This window comes from Gouania willdenowi, chromosome 4 (genome assembly GCF_900634775.1).
Source record: "Gouania willdenowi chromosome 4, fGouWil2.1, whole genome shotgun sequence".
Taxonomy (NCBI): Eukaryota; Metazoa; Chordata; class Actinopteri; order Blenniiformes; family Gobiesocidae; genus Gouania; species Gouania willdenowi.
This window is the reverse complement of record NC_041047.1, coordinates 40,599,527-40,625,415: the sequence shown is the minus strand read 5'-3', so window position 1 is coordinate 40,625,415 and position 25,889 is coordinate 40,599,527. Positions and strand designations below refer to the sequence as shown.

Here is a 25,889-nt window from a genome sequence, read left to right as displayed (position 1 = left end):
CGTTTTAAAAAAGAGCTTCTTTCAGCTGTGGTGCATTGCTAAGTTTAAACCTGTTTTAGGTAAGAAAGAACTGGAGACCGTTATCCATGCTTTTATCACAACACAACTGGACTATTGTAACTCTCTCTATGTTAGGCTCACCTCCAGCTGGTACAAAACACTGCTGCCCTGTTATTGACTGGTAAAAGAAGGCAGGAGCATAAAACACCTCTTCTCTCCTCCTTTCACTGGCTCCCTGTACACCAAAGAATTGATTTTAAAATTATTTTATTGACATACAAATGTCTAAATGGCCTCCATCCATCCGACAAGTCTGAACTTCTTCAGCCATACACTCCATCTCGGGCTCTACGCTCAGCTGGCCAGCAGCTCTTGGCCGTGCCGAGGACGAAAAGGAAGTCCAGAGGGGATTGGGCCTTCTCTGCGGCAGCTCTAAGGCTATGAAACGAGATAAATATAAGAGAGGCTCCTTCTGTTCCCATTTTTAAATCTCTTCTAAAAAACAGTTGTTTGCTGTGGCTTTTAACACCGTGTGAGTCTATGTCATTTTTAATTGTTCAATGTTGTATTTCTTGTATATGTTATATGTTTTATTGTACAGCGTTTTGGTCAAACCATGTTTGTGTTTAAACATGCTTTATTAAAAAATTGGAATTGGAATTTAAAAAAATGCCTTGATTATGGGCGGGAATCCTGGAGCAGTTAAGACATGCCCAGTCCACACTATTAAATCTCCAATTACGGTAACAATCTATGCTATGCTAACTAGCTACTCAATACTCAATATACCTCTCTATTCACTCTTCTCTCAATCCAACCTACTCACCACAGATTGTCGAGACCACAGTTGATTTATCAAAGGACCGGGGGGCTAACAATGCTTGTTTGTGACACAAGATGGTCCCAAAATGTCACATGATCTTGTTCTCAGCCAATAGCAAAAATCAATTGTAATAGCTGGGTTTCAACACATAGAAGGCAGTCACTCACATTTTACAATAAAATATGCCAAATTGAAATACTTTGACTAAAATGTTGAGAGTTGGACCAAGATCAATCAACAGCATTACTTCATACCCAAATACATTTGTATTCAGTAGAAAAAAGGGAGTTCTCTGGGCCCTCCCCTCGGGGGGTTAGGCGCGGGGGTGGGGTGGGGGGGTGGGGGGGTCGATGGGGTGGGGGGTCTGGGGGTTGGGGGTGGGATCGGTGGCGTGGTGCGCTGGGTCCTTGGCTCCTTGGGGCTTTCTCGGGTGTGTATGGGGGGGCGATGGCTGCCTCTCGGCTTGGGATCTTGGGGGCGTTCGGGGGACTGCTTGGCCGTGGGGTGGTCGCCGGGGGCCCTTAGGCTGCCTGCTCTTGCTGCTGGCCTGACTGCTTCTTCGGGCCCGGGGGCGGCTCTTGGGTTTTGCAGTGGCGGTACTTGGAAATACATTTGTCATGGATGCACTGGCCTTGGGCTGTGGGATAACACTCATACTGGGCTCAACCTTAGACACGTTGTTCCCAAATACCTGTTTTATGGAATTTCCACTCACCTCTTCCTCTGTTCACAGCCACCACCATTATTCCTAAACCACACACTGGTCACCAAACTGGCTTGACAACACAACAATAAACACAATATACACAACCACAATTTCACATCGCATCTCTTAAAACTATTCCTCACCCATTCCATATCCTATCTTGTATCCCTCTTCCCTGCTAACTTCCCCACCCCCCTCCAACCCCTCACCTTGGTGTAACACTGCCCTCTCTTTTTTACATCCTCCCTTTAATAAAGTATTTCTTACCCTTCCCTAGGGAGGGCTGGTGACGGTCACAATTATGCAATGAAATAAATAAATTTATTTAATTGCAATAATAAAATATGCATTGCTGTCAAAAGATTGCACTTCTTGTAGTGTTAACCTTCGAAAGCATGTGCAGACAAGGTAAAAAAAAAGAAAAAAAAAAAAAAAGAAAAAAGTGGTTTTGGGGTTTAGTTATTCTTTCAGGAGGGAGTGTTGTGTTTAAGTTTTTTGTTGCTGATTTAATGTGGTAGTATTTTCATTCTGTTAACTGTGTGCACTCACAGAGAGGAGCCTGTAGATGTAGCAGGTTTTCTTCTGACCGTCTCTCCATACCCGAGCCATCGCCTGCTCGTCGTTGGCCGGGTTCCAGTCAGGATCAAACATGACCAGACGATTTGCACCAATCAGGTTGAGGCCACACCCCCCAGCCTTACTGCTCAGCATGAAGATGAACTCTGGGTTCTGAAAAACAAATGCATTCAGGTGCAGTTCCTTGGGTGTGTTCAAAATCCCATACTAGCGTACTACTCACATTAAGTCAGACGTCAAAATGAGTATGTAGTGCGCTCACACTAGATAGTATGAAAAGATTGAGTACGTGAGAAATACCCAGATGTATGCTATATCGAGACATTTCCTAAGTATTGCACGGTGGGCACACTAATCACACAGAACCGCCGCATGATGCATTGCAAGCGGAACGTAAAATGGTCATGGAACCGGCTTCAAGCTAAAAAATTAACATCCCCATTTCAAAACCCCTTTTGTAAATAGGGCTCTTGTTTTGAAGTTAACTGGAAGTTTTGTCAATAGCATGGAGGTTCTCCCAAAATCTCTGAAATGTGGGAATTAAATGTGTTTTCCGCAAGTTTTATGGATCAAATGAGCACATGTTGATATTCTACCTGGTCACTTTCTCACTTAAAATGTTTTCAGATTTTTGTCGTTATAGGTTCCAAAAGCATTTTGAAAAACTTGGAATTATACTTCAATGGGAACGGTCCATCATCCTAATCATACTATTAATATACAGTCGACCGCATATACTCGTTGTGATTGTAGAATGTTAGTGGGACATTTCGAACACAGCCCTCATTTCTCATATCTTTCATTCTTGTTCCACAAAGTCACACTCACAGACTGAACGTTGAACCTTTCAACAATCTTGGCCCTTTTCTTGATGGACATGGTTCCATCCAGGCGAACATACTGGTATCTGGAACAGACCGACACAAAGGTTCACACGTCAGAGAAAACTAATGACCAAGGTCGGACATGGGCAGCGTTTCCAAAGCACCTTCTAGATCTGCACAGCTTCTCAAACAGGTCCAGTGTTTGCGTGTAGTTGGAGACAAGAACCACCTTGTCACTCGTAGTGGTCCTCGTCATGGCCAGTAAGTAGTCCAGAACCAGCATTTTTCCTAAAACAGAACAAGTTATGATTAAAAATGTGTGTGCCGCTTACAAACCACTAAACAGAAATTTTATAAAAACTACAATTTTATTAAACACAAAGCTGGGGAACCATGTTCGAGTTCTGTGGCTTACACTTATGTGGTTAAAAATGATTAAAATATGTTTCATTTCAAGTTTTCCCATTTCAGTTCTGTTGAGGATCATTTTATCTTCTTTTTAAATAAATTGAAATTGAGGGGTATACAAACAGGAATAAGGCTCAGACGCCCACGCCAAAGACATTAACACCAATATCTTCATTGATTAGGAAGCCTGACAAGGTAACCATAAGATGAAAAACAAATTAGATGATACATAATATTTTTAGTGTATTTTACAGATGATTTAAGACATGTGTCAAAACTGACCCGTTATCAAGGGAGATGCTAACAGAAAGCTATCACAAGAAGAATGTTGTGTTTCATGGGGTTATTTATTAAAGGCTCGGTAATTGTGATTAATTGAATTTGAACTTTAGTAATTGTAAACGTAATTGTAATTGACTTTTAGTGGAAAAATAATCATTATAATTTTAAGTGTAAAAAATGCTGGTCACGATAATCATAATTTTGTTGGAATTGAGCATAGATAATTAAAGACGTTATTGTAATTGAAAAATGTAATTGAACCCAACCCTGGCTAGTAGTGCTGACTCATCACTGAAAGGCATCACAGTCAGGGAAAAAGATTGATAGATATCGATCTCTACGTACGGATACATGGACACATCTTTCCTAGGGAAGATTTCCAAGGAAAAGTTAATAGTGTTGTGGACATGAAGCAGTCGAATACTTCAACACTTCAACTGTTTATATGTGGCACTCAATGCCACATATAAACAGTGTGCTTCACAATCTAAACAAAAACAATCAACTAATTAAAACAATAGAAAAAAATAAAATGAATGAGTTGGGAGGGCGTGTCCATAATAGTCCCAATATTACTGCGGATCCCACATAATGCCTCATTCAAATTTGAAAAGAGCGTCTTCAAATCAGAGTTTTGAATCAAGTGTTATTTTTTGTCTCTACAGTGTGTGTGAGTATTTATTATTGAGGGCCTATAACAAGCATGAGTAACTCTATAACTACATTCATCATCAACTTCATCAATTCAACAATTCACTTTTGGCTTTAAAGTTATGACGTAACAAAGAAAACTATAACTTGAGCGTCTCTTCACAAACATTGGCCCTCAGAGAGTTATAAATGCTGGAGATTTCTTCCTGTTAAAAGGGAGTTGTTTCTTCTCACTGTTGCTAAATGCTTGTTCATGTGGATCTTGTTGAGTTTTTTCTTTCTTATTATGAATTTTATATTTTGATAAACGTATTGAGATGACTGCTGTAATTTGTGCTATACAAATAAAGTTGAATTGAATTAAACACTCTAAGAATCTTTATCATATGCAATAGGACTTGGTAGATTGTTGTCATAAAACTGGAGATTTAGCCCCAAGCTATTAGAGCTAGCTATTAGATAATAAGCTGCATTACTTGTTGAATGTGCTTCCGATGAGGACGTTCTATTATATTTGTTTAATTCAAGGAAGCTGATGTTGATGTTTACAGGTTCTCACCTGAAAGCTGCGGTTCCACAGCTTTAGGGCAGTAGCCTGAAGGAAACAGGTCCAGTGCTCCCTCGAAGCCTTCGTTCCCTTCCACACATTTGTCATAGATGAGAGCAGGGTCTGGTGGAGAGCACAGTCAGGTGTGGAGATACGACCATGATTTGAACAGCAGGTGATGCAGAACTCACGATTGCAGAGTTTCTTCAGTGAAGTGATGGAGGACAGAGAGGAAACACTGATTCTGTCCTCCTGTAAGGACTGCATGGCCTGCTTCAGGAAGCGTTTGTAGAGCTGTGCCTGTAGAGGAGTCAGCCTGCAGGGCATCATGTACTCAGAGTCTTACATAACACAGACATACACGTGTGTTCCTGCAGCTTCTTTTTACACTCAAAGGCTCCTTACCTGCAGCACACAACCTGCTCGATCTTCACAGGAAGATACTTGGAGAGGATATCAGATGTTCTCCTGATCAAACACCTGTGGATGCAGGTCAAAGAAATCCAGACAAAAAACATACAAAGTGAAACAGCTGAAATAATTAAGACAAGGCAGAAAATCAGCCGTCCTCGTACGCAAGTGTAGAAAATCCTCTGCTTCGACAAACATTAAAGAAAGAATGGATTCTCAGCTAGGTTCAAGTAAATGGTGAAGAGTTTGTTATGGAATCAGAACAGTACCATAATGAATGAACTCTTGCAGTTGTATTTCAGATTCACAAATGCACACGATCTGTTTCACAAATATATATTTTATGCAAAATTGTAATAGAAATTCCGAAATGCACAAGCTCTACTTCACATTTTGAGGCACACTTGTAATATAAATCCAAAGGTAATGAAAATTTCTGAATATGCGTTTACAAACTGCTTCTGTGCTGTGAAACCTCTGTGCATTTGTGAGAGAAATGTGTGTGGTCAATTATGAGACTGCCTTCACGTAGCGGGTCAACAAACGTCACCATTGGCTGATAAAACTGATTGACAGATTCATCAGCCAATCAGGTGTGTTTGCTTTCAGCCAATCATATGGCTTCTTACATTTTCTCCACACTCTTGTTTGAACACTGCATATGCGCACATATCAGTAGCTCTGCAATTGGTTTAAAAGTGTTGAGTTTTTAAACTTCTTCTTCAAATAATAATAATAATATAAAAAAACATGGGCAATATATCGATATTCAAGATATATCAAGTTTTCCATTTTGGCGATATAGAAATGTACAATATCACTTATATCAATATATTTTTAGTTTATAGCTCATTTTGGATTAAGACTTGTTTTAGGGGTCAGTGCCTTCACTACTTCTCAGAACAGCATGAAAAGCACAGTTAGATGGATTTATGAGTGCGTCCTAACCCAGACCTTTTCCTATACAGGCCATACTCCAGAACTCACTCACACATGCTGCCCCTTAGAGGAGAAAAAGCCAAATATGGCAGTATATTGTGCAGCGGTTTGTTAATAAAAGTGCCTGTGTGGCATTTTTCATCAGCAAATTTGAACTAGAATTGTCTTTCTGGTAAAATTTCTTTGAGTTAAAAATATCAAGATTTATATTGTATATTTATACATCGCCATTTTGAGAAAAATATTGAGATATGACATTACACCCATATCGCCCAGCCCTATTTGCAATCACATATTTTAGAACAATAATAAAGCTTTATTATTAATGATCATGCTAAGGCCATTCTAGGAGCCCCCACCCCCCTGTTATGATGCCCCCCAAATATGGAACCACTGCATGGTGGCATTGACTTTGAAGAGTTAACGGGTAGAAAGCAGTGAGTGTTTAAGTTAACAATTTATAAACTGAAAATATCTGAAAATGTCATTTTTCCACGTCATTTCTCAATTACAATCGAAACACAGAAATTATGGAAAATCTTGCATCATTCACATTTTCCCAAGTCATTCCTAAAGCAGTAAGGAAAGTCCTACTTGTGAGCTGGTGGCAAACCTGTTGACAACGCTGATCAGCTCCTTGAGTTTCTCCTCTCCTCGCTGTCTGTCTCCATCACTGGCATCAGCATCCCGACCCTTCAGGATGGGATGTTCAAGGCGCTTTTTAAACTCGTGGGCTGTGCCTGGTAGAGGGAGAAGAAATCACAGGTACTGTATGTGTGCACGAGGTGGACAAAGAGAGCGAGTACTCCTCACCAAGTATGCCAGCATTCACAAAGTGGACTAAGCTGAAGTACTCCAGCAGGTCGTTCTGGATCGGAGTCCCTGATATCAGCACTCTCCTCTGAGCGCTCATGGCGTTCAGAGCCTGGTACGTCTGGTTGTCAGAGTTTTTCAGACGGTGGCCCTGCGACACACGGCCATTACAGTAGTTCATCATTCCCTGATCGCTCCGATGGCTGAATGAGTTCAAACCACACGTACCTCATCACAGATGACGAGTCCCACTTTGCCGCGGTGCAGCACCTCAGCGTGCAGGCGGAAAGTCTCGTATGAGATGATGAGGATTGGGGTTGGTACTCGCAAACCATGCTGAGCAATGAAATTCTCTGGAAAACATGAATAAATGTCAAATTCTGTCCGTACTTTCTAATAAACACCAGAGTGTGAGCACATCATAAGCTCTTTAAAGCCTTCACTGACTGAATGACAAGGAATAAAACTAGTACACTTAAAATGTCTCACTGGTACCGGTAATACAAGTAAAATCTAACGTTACAGGAACTCATTCCTGCCTGTGGCGATCGAACTTTGCAATTCAGCACTGTAACCCGACAGCTTTGATTTTTGTATATATCTGTATTATATTTGTACAATTATATCAGTCTGTAAGGACATGAGTTGGGAACCGGAGGGTCGCCGGTTCAAGTCCTGGTGCGGACCAAAATACAGAAGTTGTTCTGGTAGCTGGAGAGGTGACAGGGCACTTCTCGAGTACTGCCGAGGTACCCCTGAGCATGGCACCGAACTTTAACACTACTCCAGGGACTACAGATGAAAAATAGCCCTTAGGCTACTTCTGGCATATTTACAGAAATGTATATAATATACTTTACTACTTTGTAAAACTCTAAAAGGACGCATTAAATCCACTATCCATGTGTCCCAGGGACGCACCTAATTTTTTCCCATGAAAAACGACACATTGTGAACAACAACTTATGTTTAAAATCACAGTAACTAGCAAAAGAAACCTAGCCGTCAGCGGACCCCTTTACGCATTAACTTAGCGCAAACATGGTCCCATTGAGTACATGCTAGTTTAGCCAACTAGCCAGTTAACGTGGAATTCATTTCAAAATGTTTCCCGGGACCGCTTATTGAGTGCACCGCCCTCCCCCCTGAAAGCTTCGTGTATCGCAGCGGTGCTCCGTGAAAACGTGATCAGCTTTAATCATCTTCCCCTGCTCAGTGTTGGAACTGTTATGCCTGGCTAACTAAGAATAACTCAGTCCGTTCTGTAATTTTGGTCTTTTTAGTCCAGCTTTTTGTCCGTGCTTCATAGGTAAACATTCACAGTCAGCAAGCTACCTCAAGTACAAACGTTTCAATGGGAACTTCCGGTTTACAAAATAAAAGTCCGTTGGAGCAACGTTATTAGAATGTTACATTCGAACAACATCTCATCAGAGCTACAGACAGTGACGTGCCGTCAGGGTAGGTAAGGTAGGCAGTGCCAACCCAAGGGTGAATTGATATTTTTATTATTTGTTTTAATTATAATATAATTATAAATTATTTAATTTTCCATTTCCAATAGCCTACAGTACCTAAGTGTAAAAGTGTCAGCATTTTGTGATTTTCATAGCCCAAATTACTAAACAGTGCTATTTCCTGGAATAGCTGCAGTCTCACTCCGCTGTAAGGCAGAGGGAGGCCACGCCCCCTCCCAAAGGCACGTTGCTCCTCTGCCTCTGCTCCCATTGCGTGGTTTTATGTGTTTGCGCATGCGCAGTCAGGTCCCCAAGATGACAACCATTTACGTCCAAAGGCAGCGTAGAGATCTGCCTTTGGACGTAACCGCACTATGCTAAATGCTATACGTAAGTTCACAGTACATTAGTGAATAGATACCACGTGACCGCTGCTGCTATGTTCTCTAGCTAGTGGGCGGGATAACACTACAGTCAGGATGACAGCGCTAGAGACAATAAAGAAACTTTTTTTGAGGAAAAACGACAGCTTTTAAAAGATGGGAGACCAAAATCTGAGTTAATTTAATCTAAGTTGATAAAAACCTAATCAATAAATCTGATCAGATTCAGTAAACCATTGATCCCCGAGCGGAAATATGGTGACATTAATGCTGTTCTCATACATCTTTATATGACATAAATAATTAAAAAGGAGCAGTCAGAATAATCCATGTCACTGCAATTTATATCTACTTTATTTTTGACATACATTTTTGTTTGATTATGAGTTTCTTTATGTATTAGTATGTATTTTGTTAAAAACTAACATTTTCTTTAAAAAATGATAAATATTTGAAAAAAAAAAAAAACGGAATTTAATAAAATAAAGTGGAAAACAGAATTTGAGAAAAAATAAAACCTCATTTGTAAAAAAAAAAAGTAAAATGAATTTTATAGGGCCCTAAGTCAAAGATACAAAGTTCTTAGTAGTAAGCAGTGATGTTGCTAGGTACGATACACTGTAAACATCAACTTACGTTTAAAATCACAGTAACTACCAAAATAAACCTAACCGTCAGTGGACCCCTTTACGCATTAAATCTGCACAAACATGATCGCCTTGAGTACATGTTAGTTTAGCCGCTACAACAACAACTAGCCAGTTAACTAGCTGCTTACAATACACCACAAACATATCTGCATCATTTCATTTTTACAGACTTGGCACTGTTAGTTAAGTTACATTTTGTGCTAAAAGTTTCGTAGTGATTGACTCAGTTCATTTGATTTAGTTGATGTTCAGACAAGAAGATTTTGGTGACATTTTATTTTTTGACTCTGTCATGATGATGAGAATGTTTTGTTTGTATTAAAATCAGCACTTTTATTGATAATTTATTTGTACAACAGACACCATTTTGTTTTCATTTGAAATGTATTTGTTTAATTTCAGATACATTTTGAACATACATAAATATACACGCTAATTATAGACATATCATACCACCATTAAAAGAGTTTAACACTACAATTTAAGAAATAGAAGAATATAAGAAAAAGAAAGAAATAAAGTTTTTTACTGGGGACCCATTGAATTTCCCAGAGACCCACTCAAATCACCACCTGTGGGTCCTGGGGACTCACTACATTTAAAACCTATCAACATCAATGAATATCTACTGTCCCTATAATAAAATAAATAAATAATAATAATTTCTGTTTTCTATTATTTGGAGATTGATAAAAGTATGCAGGAACCTTAGTAGTTGAACTTCTCCCACCTAGTTGCCGGTCTATCTCATCCTTTGAGCCTCCATCGATGGCCACTGGTGAGAGGCGAGCTCCAAGCCACTTCCCTACTTCGTTATATCAGTTACGAACAAGACTGGAAGGCGAGACGACGATGTCTTTGTCTATTTCCGGCTTAGCATCCGGGCTTTGACGTAGCGGGGTCCACATTAGGGCGATGCACTGCAGCGTCTTCCCCAGGCCCATCTCATCTGCCATGATGCAGCCGTAAGACCCGGGGATCCGTCTGCCGGTCACACACTCCCACAGGAACTTCACCCCCTGAACAAACCACACATATTCACAGTCACATACAATCAGGGTTGGGCTCAATTATAATTGCAATTGTGTAGTTGATAGTTACAATTATGGCGTAATCATTATTGTAAATGTAATTGGAAAAAAATCTGTTACTGTTGTAATCATTAATGAAATGTAGTTTAATTCAGATAATTGACTTTGTAATTGTAATTTTATGGAAATGTCTAGGGAACTTCATGGAAATTCTACAAAAACTGTTAATTACAATTTAACTAAATGCAAAACTGGGGAAGTGTGTTGCAGTTCTATGGTTTACACATTTTATTTATTTATTGGAGGATATGCCCCTTGAGATGGAACATCTCGTTTTCGAGGGGGTCCTCAACTTACATAAAATGACAGATACAGCAGAGCAGACAATACAAAAATTCAATATTTCAAAAATAATAAATACAACAAAATATAGATAGACACACACACATACACACCCACACACACACAGTATACATTCAACAGTTGCTCAAAACAGTAAATATTTTATACAAAAATAAATAAGTAATAATCGTGATGTCATTAATAGTAGCTATCTAATGATAGTAAAAACTTTCATTAGATTAAATGAATAAAAAAGGTTTCGGTTACATAGCCTATAATCAAAAACACTGACAGATATTCTGGAGATGGAGGATAAGAGCATTTTTAAACAGAGACACAGAGGTTAGAGAGCGGATCGATAATGGGAGAATGTTCCAGTCAAATGGAGCTTTATATTTGAATGAAAATTTACCGACTACTTTTTTGACTCTAAGGACTACAAGATATGGTTGATTAGCATGATGCAAACTGTATGACGATCTGAAAGGAATTATATATTGTTTTAAATAATCAGGAAAACTTAAATTAATACATTTAAATATAAATAATAGCCGGTGAAGCTGTCGTCTAGATGCCAGAGAGAGCCATGACAAATGTTCATACATTTGGCAGTGGTGAGTTCTGAAGGGACAGCGGAGGATAAATCTACACAGACTATTGTACGTGACATTAAGTGGTTGGAGAATCGTGGCAGTGGTGTTTTGATAAATAATATCACTGTAATCAATAATGGGAAGAATCAATTGTAAAATTATCCTTTTTCAAACTGAGTAACTAAAACAATTAACTGATTGATAAAGCAATTTTAAGCGATAAGAAATTTTGTTTGTAATAGTTTGTATATGAGTTTTAAATGACAGTGAGGAGTCTAGCCATAGACCAAGATATTTAAACTGATCAACAACTGGGACTGGTGACAAATCAGAAAAAGTAAGTTTAATCTCATTGGCTGAGACTGGGCGAACCCGCTTCTGGAACAACATAAAATTTGATTTCGAGTTATTGAGTAATAGTTTATTAGATTGTAGCCAGGATTGAACTGCATTGAAGTCATGCTGAATAGAGTAATTAATATCTGAGATATTAGATTTTGCAGAATAAAGTTGGATGTTACAGTCATTGCATGCAAGAGGGAGATCATTAATAAATATTGAAAATAAAAGTGGGCCAAGAGAAGAACCCTGCGGAACACCTTTCTCAAAAAATAAAAATTCAGAGTAGCTGCCATTGTAAAACACACACTGTTGCCGATGATGAAGGTAAGAATTGAACCAGAGGAGCGAAGACCTATCCAGGCCTATAGAATGAAGCTTGTCTAAAAGCAAATAGTGATCGACCATATCAAACGCTTTGGAGAGATCTATAAATAAAGCACCAGTAAGCAGATTATTGTCAAAGCCAGAAAAAATACCATTGGTAAATTTTAATAAAGCAGATGTAGTAGAGAAGTGTATTCTAAAGCCAGATTGAAATGGAGATAAGAGGTTATTGGTTGAGAGGTGTTCTGATAGTTGATTAAAGACTATTTTCTCATAGACTTTAACAATACTATTAATCATAGAGATTGGTCTGTAGTTATTTACATTACTAGTGTCACCCCCTTTATGCAGGGGGATGACCTTTGCACATTTCCAGGCAGAGGGAACTTCACATGTACTAAATGATAAGTTAAACAAATCGGCTAAAGGAAAACATAGAACATGAGCGGCAAGCTTGATAAACTTGGTCTCAATGCCGTCTGGACCAGCACTGCTATGAGAAAGTTCATTTATGATCTGCTCTACTACAGCTGGGCTTACCCTACTGAATGAGAAACTGCTGCAAGATGGAGCATCAGAGGAAGAAAGTGAAGGAGGAGAATGGACCTGTGGAAGTTGTGAAAAATGTTGGCTAAAGGCAGAAGCAATTGCACCAGAGTCATTGGTAATTACATCATTAATAAGCATATTATGTGTTGCAGAGTTAGATTTACCTGATAATTTGTTTATTTGCTTCCAAAACTGTTTAGGATGTTTAAAGTTATTTGTAAGACTGTTTTTGTAATAATTTGATCTAGCATTTCTAGTTTGCGTGGTACATATATTTCGCAGGTGTCGATATACATCCCAGTCAGCAGCAAGCTTAGTTTGATTAAATGTTGACCAGGCCTTATCCCGTTGTCTAAACAGACTGAGGAGTTCTCCATTCACCCAGGGAAGATGGCTTCCTTTAACTCTGATTTCTGTAAATGGAGCATGAAGATTAATAACATTTAGCAGTTCAGAGGAGAAATAGTCCCAGGCTTCATTTATGGAAGGTATTAAATAAAATCTGTCCCAGTTAATATTTAAAATATCGTTAATAAAGTTTTCACTGTTTAACCATTTTGTTCTACGAACTTTAATAATTTTTGGGGGGAGACATGGAGGTTTAATTTTCCATATACAATACACAATACAGTGATCGCTAAAACAATCAGATAACACACCAGAGTCTAAAAAGCGCTCAGGGTGAGTTACTAAGATCAGATCAAGAAGAGATTGTGATGTGGGACTAATTCTTGTAGGGTCATTAATCAACTGGGAAAAGTTTGAGCTATTAAAAATGTTTCGCTCAGATGCAGAGGAAGGAGCCAACCAGTTTATGTTAAAGTCACCCAGTAATATCATCTCATTATTACGGCCTAAGGATGAAACTGTAGACAATATATTTTTCACGGAATCAGAAGGGGAGTTAGGAGATCTGTAAATATTACCAATGATTTATTGTTTATTTTCATGCAAAATAACTTTTACAAACAGACCTTCAAAGTGCACTTGTTTTTCTTTTGGGTGAATAAGCAGAGATTGAAGATTAGATGCTATAAAGGTGGCTACGCCGCCGCCTCTAGAGCCTCGGTCTGCTCTGTACAAAATATAATTCTCCAGATGAATATCATTGTCAGAGATGCTAGAAGAAAGCCATGTTTCAGATATTGTAATAATGCAAGGTTTATTGTAAGTTATCCAGGCTCTCAATTGGTCGATTTTAGGAAGTAAGCTTCTAATGTTCACATGAATCATTTTAAGACCATTAACCATACTTAATAAAAAAGAAAATATAGAGAAAAAATATAAAGCAATTTACAACAAATAAGAGTGAGAACAACCAGTCAAGAGCAAATATAATCATACATACACTTCCACACCACCACACAATCACACATACATACATAATACAAGAAACAGCAAACAGCAACAAAACAAAACAGAAATCTCAGAACAGAAATCTCAGTCTGCAATATTAAATTAGGGAGATCTTCTTAGACTAGATAGCATACCAAAATGTATATCAATCAAAGACAGGATTTGTTAGAGAAAAATTAAATAAACCCTAATTAATGTAACAAAAACAGAAACCACTCAACCATTAATATTATTGACTTTATAACAGTCGAATCTGCTGCTCCAAACAGTCAAATAGACGGGATATGCATCAGGTGATTAAATCACGACAGCCACCGTTTACGGCAAACAGAGAACAGCGTGCACAATAGTCAGCAGTCAGCCGCATCAGATCAGAAACTTAAATATAAGTGACACGCAGAAAGAAGGTTTACAGACCAGAGTCGTGTGGATCATTTGGAAACGTTACGGATGTACACGACCACCTCATCAGGAGGACGGAGCAGTAGGAATTTGCCGTTATCTGCATGGATTCGAAGAGTAGAGGGATAGACCCAGTTGTACTGTATCTCCAGGTCACGGAGCTTCTTCTTTGCGGCATTAAAAGAGCGGCGCTTCTCCATCAGTGCCACACTGATGTCAGGATAAATATGCACTCTGGCTCCATTGTACACAAGCTCCTTTTTGTCGCGGGAGAGATGGAGAACTCTGAGCTTCTGCTGAAAGTAGAGGAACTTTACAATGATTGGCCGAGGACCTGCTTTGGAATCACGTCCGATCATTCCTGGAGATCGATGTGCCCTCTCGATGACCAAAGGAGAAGGGAGGTTTTCTTTACCGAAGAGTTGAGTGAGGAACTGCCCGACAAAGCGATCATGTCCCGGCCTTCGGAACCCTCTGGAACACGGACAAGACGTAGATTTGAGGACCTGCTACGGTTCTCGGCATCATCCGCTTTTTCAGCCAGGTAAGCATTTTGTTTTTCCAGGGCCTTAACCCGTTCCTCCAGAGTAGACAGGGTGTCTTGATTAGTGCTAACCCTGACTTCCAGCTCACCGACTTTAGCACCCATCGACACGAGCGACTCTTTCATAGAATCCATGCTGCTTTGAATGCAGTCCAGTTTAGAGTCAAAGTGAGACAACAAGTCATTTTTTAATTGCTGTAGGGTATCGATCAAAGTTTTGTTAGTGACCGCATCCATGCCTGAACGAGCCGATGTTATAAGAGTCACAGGGCACAGGTAAGTAGAGCACGTTGTTTGACTCTCAAACTGGGCCCAAAAACAGAAAAAAGTACTAAAAAATGGCAAAGGAAGTGGCAAGATATATTTAGGTTGAGTGGGTTGAGTGGGTCACTGCATTATCAGCATTAACAGCGACAGACTGAGATAAATGGAGAGCTCACGCCAGCCCTACTGCACTGTCAGCCATCTTGAACCCATCTTCATAGTTAGCAATCATTAAAATATGTCTCATATTTACTTTTCCCACCAAAATAATGAAATCTAGAGGTATGCCAACAGAAAAAAAGGAACAGACGTCCACACCAAAGATATTAAAACCAATATTTTCATTGATTAGGAAGTCTAACAAGGTAACCAACAGATGAGAAACAAATGAAATCAAAGGTAATATTTTTTTGTGTATTTTACAGCTGATTTAAGACATGATTCAAAACTGACCTGTTATCATTAGAGATGCTAACAGGAAGCTAACACAAGATGAAGGTTACATATCATGAGATTGTTTATTAAAGGCTTAGTTATTGTGATTAATTGTAGTTGAACTTCAGTAATTGAGAACGAAATTGTACTGGTAATTGACACTGTAATTGTAATTGAACATAGACAATTGAAGAAAATGTTATTAAAAAATGTAATTGACCCCAACCCTGCATACAATACAATATAATGCAATAAGTGACTGCGGCAAATCGTACATTTGTAACCAAGGTTCTGATGCTTCTAACCCTAACCTGCTACCCGTGCATCTTCCAGAACTCAAACAAGTCCCTCATTGGTTTCATCTTTTATATTTAAAGTGTGTCAGTACAGGAAAAGGAAGTGTTTTACTGCTGTCAAACTGTTTTTAGTTCAGGCGCCAAAGATGGAGCAGTTTGATCTGTAGTGGGCCACAGATTTTAGGAAGGACAAAGAGCAGATTTAACAATAATATGCCCTAGTTTGCACTTCCACGTATTAACTGATATGTAAGATATGTGAAGAATCAACGATATTCAAGCAATGAATGACACATCAATCCAGCAGGATCTTGCCTTCAAAAGTACTTATTTTTGGGACAGATTTTTGTTTAATTTAGGGGAATTTTGTGCTATTGTTTGCATGATACGGGCGACCATGGCTCAGGTGGTGGAGGGTCGTCTTCTGATCGAGAGGTTGGGGGTTTGATCCCAGTACCTGACTATGTGTCAAAGTGTCCTTGGGCAAGACACTGAACCCTAAGTTGCTCCCAATGGTCGACTAGCGCCCTGCATGGCAGTCCTGTCCCATTGGTGTGTGAATGTGAGAGTGATTGGGTGAATGAGCTGATATGTAAAGCGCTTTGAGACTGCTTCACTGTGGTTATAAGGCGCTATATAAATCTAGTCCATTTACCATTTACTATGAAATTACAGGATTTTAAAGAAACTGGGAGTTCTTTCAACAATGTGAGATTAAAAATGACTGCCATCATGTGATATAAGCATGAAAAAACTGAGCCCTGTAAATATTGTGGAGTTTCACTGGAGAGACTGAGATATGTACAACTGAATTATGTCATTCACGTTTTCTCTATACTTTTTTACTTTCTTCTGTGGGCCACATTGGATGCTTTAAAGCAGGTTGTCAAACTTTTTTGGCTCAAGAAACCCCTCCTCTAACTTTTGAATTCAAGTACCCCCCTTTGTCCGACTAGAAGAATTTGCTTAGAATTGTGTGGAAAAATCACTTTAGAGCACAGTGATGGAATGATGGAGTGATAACACACATTAAATAATGCCATTTTGTAAATTTAGTGCCCCTGAATAGATCTATTTCTATAGTTTTTATCATTTACGTCATTACCCTCCTGTAGTGGGACCAAGACTGACCCTTGTATTTTCAGTTCATGTTCTAATCCAGATTATTTTCATCATCATTTTTTGGTTTTTTGTTGTTGTTTGTCTGTTCTTTTCATTATTCATTATATTTCTCTCTAATTTGGTTCTTTTCATTATTCAGTATATTTTTCTCTAATTTTGTATGTTGTTGTTATTATCTAAATCATTCTGTGTGTGTGTTTTTGGTGTCGATTGGTTGTTTCTTATTTGATTTTGTATGTTTCTCTGTTATTTTTGTGTTTTTTTGTAGTGATATTGTGTATTTTTCTCTCATTTAGTGTCTTTGTTGTCGTTTTGTGTGTTGCTGGATATAATAAGTATTTTTCTCTCTTAGTGCATGTTTTTGGTGTCGTTTTGTGAGTTGCTGGTAATATTTATGATTATGATTATCATTTTTAATTAAAAATAAACATTATAAAGCCCCATGTTTTTTATGCTTTCATTTGTTAAATTTTTTTTCTCTCTCGCTCAAGTACCCCTGTAGTGCCATCACGTACCCTCATTAAAGTATTCACGAGTGTAAACCTCACACTCGTCACTGTATTCTTTGTCACATGGCAATGACTTTTTCTTGCTCTTATTATAATCCTATTTATTGCTTTAAAGATGTACATTGAGAATTATTTTGTTGTAGTTTTTTTATGAGCTAATCTGACTTACTGCTGCAGTATATATAAGAATGGTGTCTAAAAAACACAGGCAGTCTCAGGCATCACAAACATAAAAGTAAACACACAAAACAAATCAAAAAATACACAAAAATACTCCAAAAACACAGAATACGATGACAAAATAATTCAAAATGACAACATATATACACAAAACAGACTCCAAAAACATAAAATGTGGCATAACACACAAAAAAAAATACAGAAAAAAAACAGGACCACAAAACTACACCAAATGACTTAAAAAACACAAAAGAAATTAAATACAGAAAATGACAATAGAAAGTACCAAAAAAAAAAATGAATACCAAAACACAAAATGACAAAAGAAATACACAGAATGACTGAAAACACAACACAACAAAATTACAGAACAGGGCAACAAAAATACACAAAATGACTCTAAAAACACATAAGGAGGCTAAATAAAATACAGAACAATATGAGAAATGACAATCAAAAAATAAGTACACAAAACGACTGCAAAAAAAAAATAAAATAAAATACAATAAGGGAGAACAGAAATATGCCAAAGGAGTCCTAAAATACAGAAGAAAAAACATATAAAACAACAACAATGATGGCTCCAAAAACACATGATTCTGATTGGTCATTATTCTAACGCAGACACGTATGTTGATAATGTGACCCTCACATCAGACAAACACAGTTTTGTGGCCCTGCTGTGATGAAAGTTGTCATAATGTTCGATATTTGGATTTGATCTGAAGTGTAAGAAAAAGAGTTGCAGGTTTACCTCTCTCTGATGAGGTCTGAGGACTTTTCCTAAAACTGGATCCACAACAACATGTACTGGTAGTTTTTCTCTGGATGGAGGATGAGAAGTTGTGTTACATTTCACTGACTGCAAACATCTACAATGTGCACAGCTTTAGTGTTGATGTGAGGATGTTTTAAACTTACTTTTCAGCCTTTATCTGCTCGTGAGCACTCAGAGCTGGAGGCTCATAAAGAACTAAAGCATCTTCTGCAAAAGGGTCATGAAGTGATTTCCTCACTCCAGCACGTTTCAGACCCAGTGCCCTGATTCCCAGTGAACCTGCAGGTCAATCAATAAGACAACAACTGAAAGCTGCAGGGGGTATTTCAGACAGGAGGTTCAATAAACTCTGAGTCCATCCATAAACTCTGAGTTAACATACCCCACCATGGGAAACTCTGGGTATCCGGTTTCATTACAGCTGGTATGAAGTGGGTCAATCAACTCTTACTTACGTGCATGAGCACGATAAAAAGCCATCATCAATGGAGCCAAAATACAACGAGCTACCATGGCAACGAGACGGAAGAGAACAACTTATTTCTCCCTGATGGAGCTAGAAGTTCTCCTGCAGGTGTTTATAGAGGAATATCAACCTGTTCTAAATAGGTTAACGGCCAAATCTCAAAAAGGACCTTATTTGGGGACACGTCCCTCCCCATGGTAAAACAAAACACAACTGTATTTTTTTTTTTAAGTGTGATATATAAGAAGTATGAAAATTATTGTGGTGGTCTCCGGAATTGGTGGCAGGGGTGTTTTTCATTCCATTTAGCGCATTTTCCTCTAATGAATATGCATTGTAGGCGGATCTCCCAGGGGGAGCAAAAATATGGGAGGAAGAAATGCAAGTAAATTGATGCAGGGGATGAAATGCCATTCATGAAATCTTGAACTGTTTGCAGTGATTGTTTTAGTACGGAAAATAGTACAAGTGAGGGGCAAGTGCAGACACACACAGTTGACAGAAAACACAGTGGAGATAGAAAAAAGGCTCCAGTTGTGTGTGTGTGTGTGTGTGTGTGTGTGAGAGAGAGAGAGAGAAAGAAAAAGAGGGTTGCTGTGCGCAGAGATGGATATACAAAAATGAGCATGGATCAATATCGCTTTGGGCTAACTGCTCCACTGATCTCCTTTCTCTCCATGTTTTGACCGTCAAAGTATTGTGTCGTGTTGATGTCAGGCCAGAATCAACAGATCAGATGTGTAATTTACGCATGATCACTGATGGCACAATGGTTACATATGAGAGTGTGTGTGACACAGCGCTGCTCAGACCTGCGCTGGATGATGGTCAGTAGATCATCTTCAAAGAATGCAGACTGGTTGACAGACTGTGTAGTTGTATTAACTCAGATCAATATCAATATTACTAGGTTTTAAAGTTGTTGTTTAAAAAAAAAAAAAAAAAAAGAAAAAAGATTTTTATTGTGTATTTATTTTTCTACGTTAATAAATGTTTGAACAGCAGACAGAGAACTCCATCTGCCTCAAATGTCAGTGCTTGTGCGCACTGACGTCTCCACAATAAACGAGCAAAACGCTCATTTAAGTAGGCAACTAATTTACTACCCTTTATTTCAGATCTTTGTGAATCCGGCCCTCAGAGTATAACTTACCTTGCTTTATACAACCGGAAATTCAGAGTTTCCTTTATTTGAGCACAAACATACTCAAAGTTTTAACACAACCCGCTTTCTGGAATACCCCTCTGGTGATGACAGAAGGAAAAAACAACAACATAAGAGGAAAAGTGTTACCTGAGTAGTTTGGAATGGGGATTTTGAAAGGCTTGGAGAGGATAGCTCGGATAAATGCCTCCTGTAGACAGATTTGAACAGATGTTACGTGATCAACATCTGCATTTAGTAAAGAATGCCAATGAAACGTGGTTCGTTGCTTGTTTCCAATGCTTACGTGTTTATCTCCATCACTACAGGCCGGTCGGTTGTTAGTGGGAGTCAGAGGCTTTCTGAACTGAGAAATGTGGCTTTCTTGCAGCTCATTCTCACTTTTTCTTCTTTTCTCCTGAGAAACCAAGCAGTGTTAGATTACGATTGAACAGGAAAGTAGTGCATTAAACACAGATCTGAGTACAAACTACCACATCTGTACAATCTTCCACATACACACACATTACAAACATTATCTTTATAATCATTATTTGGATAAAGCAATAACTGCAACTAGGGCTGGGCAACATGGACAAAAATATCACATCACGATATTCTACTTATTCTTCTTGCACAAAAAAAACCCCAAATTTTGCACAAAGGTCCAGTCTCATTCCAGATTGTCCCAGCTGCAAAAACAGGCCAATCGTCCTAAAGGTGGCGCTACAGTACGCCTCTAAAATTTTAAACTTTGGAAATTCCCAATAAATCAACCATATTTGCTACAGATTTCCCCAAAACGTTGCCCCAACAACACTGAAGAAACTGTTGTACTCATGTAAACACACTACATACTGATTTTGACATCAGAATTCGTACGAGTAGTACGTTAGGATGACATTTACAACATGGCCTATCAATCTGAGCTCAATGTGTTCAAACCGTAGAACACAGATGGAAAAGTTGTTCATGTTTTATTAAAGAGTTTCTCAGTCACCATCATGAGTAACACTCCTACTTTTCTGAGTGTCCACTCCTGGTCCACCTCGTCCTGGCTGCGTTTGGCCCGCTGACTCGGTGCTTGGCTCCTCCTCTGTGTGTGGACAAGTGATGACATCACAATCTTTATCAGGTCTTGATTTATACGTCACAGTTTTCATCAACTACATTTTTTTGAGTGACGATAACAAGACTATGAGTAATTTAAAAAAATACACGTGAATGAAAAGTGTATCAAAATATATTGATATTGTCATCAACAAATAAAAATCAAACTACGGTATAACTTTCAATAATTCATTCAGAACTCATACGATCATGTGGTCTTTAGGGATGTGCGATATAGACCAAAACTGATATCTCAATATTTTTTCTTAAAAATGGTCATATATATGATATAGAGCTGCACGATTATGGCCACAATAAAAATCAACATGACTTTGTTCATACTGTAATCATGATTAGAATCACAATTATTTATCATATTTGGTAAAAATATTTTTTAGTTTAGTTATTATGGCACTACTTTTAAACAAATAATATGTGTGGAGTTTACAGTGCAAAAGTAAGCTTTAAAAATGAATTATAATTAAAAAATAATAACTAAAAAACAATTACCCCAAGAATTTAAAATGTACCAAAGGCTAACTGAATAAATACACTATTACAGAGTGCAGAGCCTGTTTAAATGTAAATATTGCCAACAATCAGGTTAATCTAACGTGGCAGTAAAAATGATGGAGGTAGATTTGTGTTTTTATCATTATCATTCATAAAATTTAAATATTTTCAATCAAAAATAAATATTTTCAAATCAAAGAAAAAAAAGTGATCAAATGCTAAAAAAAAATCATGTGAGACACAAATAATTACATTTGACACTTTTTTTCATTGATTGAAATGTTTTAGTGTTTGGTTGAATAATAAAGACACAAGTGTACAACCCGTAATATGGCCCAAATACAAAAAAGATGACTTCAATCAAAGAAAAAAAATTTAATTTTAAAATATTTTTTTTGCATTTGAACACTTTTTTACGTTGATTGACAATATTTATGTTTGATTGAAGTAAATTAAATTAAAAAAAAGGTTTTTTAATTGAAGTTTTTTTTTTTTTAAATTCAATAATAAAGACTCAAATCTACCTCCATACAAAATTGTGATCACAATTAAAATTCAATTAATTGTGCAGCTCTAATACAATATAAATCTAGATAATTTTAATTCAAATGAATTCTTACCAGAAAAACAATTCTGGGTTAATTTTGCTGATGTAAAATGCCACACAGGCACATTTATTAATAAACATCGGCACAAGATGTGACAAATTTGTATTTTTCGACTATAAGGGACAGCACGTGTGAGTGAGTTCTTTAGTAATCCATCTAACTGCGCTTTTCATGCTGTTCTGAGAAGTAGAGAAAGCAGCGACTCCTGAAAATAATTATTTAATACAAAATCCAATGTTGGTGATATTGTAATTTTCTGTATCGTCAAAATAGAAAACTCGATACAGCGTGAATATCGATATATTGCCCAGCTCCAGTGGTCTTACTCATTATTCGCATCAAATATTTCTCTGTGTGTTTATAAACATTAATTCCATCCACTATCAGAGGGGTATTCCATAAAGGAGGGTTAACAAACTCTGAGTCTATCCATAAACTCTGGGTCAACATTCCCCGCGATGGGAAACTCTGGGTATCTGATTCCATTACAGCTGGTATGAAGTGGGTCAATCAACCCTGAGTATGTAAACCTTGGGTTACTTACGTGCACGCGCGCCATAAAAAGCCATCATCAATGGATCGAAGATGACTCGAGCTGCCATGGCAACCACCCGGAAAATAGTGATTTATTCACCGTAATGGGTGAAATAAGCCGGTGTTTGAGGACTATGAGCCTGTTCTAAAGGTGCGTTCAGTCTTTAGTAACTATAGTGGCTTAAATCACCTGTAATTAGTCACACTTTTTGGTCGCTTCATCACTTTATTGCTTCAGTGATGTGACGAGCAGTGAATAATATGAATAAAGTGTGTCTGAGGAGACGTGTCAGCAGCATAGGATGACTGCATAGAGAGTCCTCCTGTTACACTGGATATAAAGACAGTAAATGCCGCTTGATATCGCATCATTTATATTGATTTTTAATGTAATATTGTCGCCAGAGTCCTCTAGACATCCTAAAAAATGTCACAAAAAAACACTGAAGCGGGACGCGAACCATCACTTCCAAGAGCAGCGTCACAATTCACTGTGCCATCATACCTTCAAAGAGCCGTGATCTACAGATTTAACTGTATAACAATATAAAACAACAATCGAGCCTTAAAAGTGGAGTCATTTAAATTATCATCTCCTCCTTTATATTATCCACAGGTTTGTATTCAGGGAACTTTACTACAGATGTCAGTAGATGTTTTAATGCAGATCAACCTCAGTGACTTTCACTTAATGATCTACATCCAAAATGTTATAAAAAAAAACTACCGTTTGCACAAAAAAAACGTAAAGCAACACATTAGTAATGATGTGATGTGTGTGTGATGTTACTAATGTGTTTCAGAGAAAAGTGTTAAAGTTCATTAAAGTGTTCAGGTGGGCGGAGCCAGGTAGATAAAACCTGCCAGCGACCAGGTTTAGTTCACGGACAATGTTTCCATGTTAACATACTCAGAAGAACATACCTCGCGTTTAGGACTGGGATACTCAGAGTTTCCCACATTTGAGCCTGAACATACTCAGATTTTGAACATAACACGCTTTATGGAATACCCCTCTGGTTGATCAATGCTAATTGACACTTTAAAAAAAATGCATAAACTCTTTTAGTAGACATTTAGTTGACTATAACGACTAAAAACTTGCTGTGAGAAGCAACGTAGCTTTGACTGACTGATTAATAATTATGAGCTTGGTTGGAAAGTTAAGTCCAGCTCCATGTACTACAGGCTCGGTGAAGCTGGATAATTCAGGATATGTTGATCCAGCTTCTTGGAACAGGGCCCGGGTCCTGTTAGCAGTGAACACAGTATGAAGGAGTTCATAAATGACCTCACCATGACTGTCAGTCCGCCTCATGTCTCACACTGTCCTCAGTAAAACACTGGAGACTCTGTCTCCATGTAGAAAAGCTCAGTGCACACACAAGCATGTTCGCGCTAAAACTTTCACAACACTACTTCTTCTTCTTCTTCTAATGGTTTCCGGCAGGCTCTACACTAAAAGAAGCGTAATGCTGCCCTCTTCTGTTCACTTAGATTCACTCCATTTTAGATTCTCAAATAGAGGTTGGAAGATTGGAGATACCTCACGACTGCCTTATCTATTAAAATCCACTCTGTTCTTGGTACAAATATTGACTTTATTGAAAACACTGTCAGCCCAAGAGTTGAAAGTTCTTTATATAACATTCCCCTTTCAACAGAATAACATCCACAGGCCAATAGAACATGGGAAATAGTCTCAAGTTGACCACACTGACATAATCCAACCAGATGTTTGCCTATTTGATTTAAATATGCAGCTAGTCCACAATGCCCAGTCTTAATCTGGTTATCTTAACTTGATTTGATCGGCAAATTGCCCACAGGAGTCTAGTGCCCTGCACACAAGATTGACACTTAAAATAATGCCTCCCTCTAGACTCATTCTCCCACTCCCTTTGCCAATGCTGATACACAGTAGCTTTGAAAACACTGACACACTCAGCCTTCCCCAATCGGACCACATATTCAATTTCCATCTCGAGAAGAGCCTTCTTTGCTAGCCTATCAGCAGCTTCATTCCCCACAATACCTGAATGAGATGGGATCCAGGAAAAAACAATACTAGACCCCATCAACTCTATCCGGTGAAGGCAACACAAAATCTCTACCACAGTATCTATCCTAGCCCCAGAGGGATGGTCAGAAATTGCCTGTAAGGCAGCCATGGAATCCAAATATATTTTCGACATCTCAGGTTTATTTCGTTCAATCCAATCTAAAGCCCACCTAATGGCTAACAACTCAGTCGTGAACACAGACACATAATCAGATACACACATACTTTCACAACACTACGGCAAACACCAGAGGCCAAAACACACAAGACCGCGCATTTGCCGCCTTATTGGTATTTTTTTTTTTTTTTTTTTTAACAAGTGTAGATACAAATAAAAAGGCACGTATTCACATGAATACAGATTATAGACAAGGTTACAAGATATAAAAGACCTCCCCACAGTCGCCCCCCTGAAACCATTGTATATTCACTACTGGCTCTTGACCCTGAAAAGAAACGTCTGATCTCCAACATTTGCAGTCTGAACAACTCTATCGGTGACAGTTTAGTTTTGGGCCCCAGGGAGTCTTGGGAGAAGGAGCTAGGGACCCCATTATCTGAGGATTATTAGCAACGGGTCTTGAAGTTGGTGCACTCCTCCTCAATCTGCGTGAGGCATGGCTTCTTACAATGTAAAGTTGTACATAGAGTCCATTACACTAACCTGAAACTGTCTCGGATCTACCCCAATGTAACCGACTCTTGTAATAGGTGCAAGGAATCTCCAGCTGACCACTCCCACATGTTTTTTTCTGTCCCAGGCTTGACACATTTTGGTCTGATATTTTTACGTCTCAGCGCAGCATATAATACAGTCATTACGCCTGATCCTCTCTTAGCCCTGTTTGGTACCCCCCAGCATACAACCTCCAAAACCGTGCAGACCGTCCTTGCCTTCTCCATCCTGCTGGCCAG

The 25,889-nt window shown here is 38.4% G+C and overlaps 1 pseudogene; it reads right to left on the bottom strand.

Annotated features, from left to right (window-relative positions):
- LOC114462056 (DNA repair and recombination protein RAD54-like) overlaps positions 1–25,889 on the bottom strand; it is a 49,662-nt pseudogene that overhangs the window by 5,763 nt on the left and 18,010 nt on the right.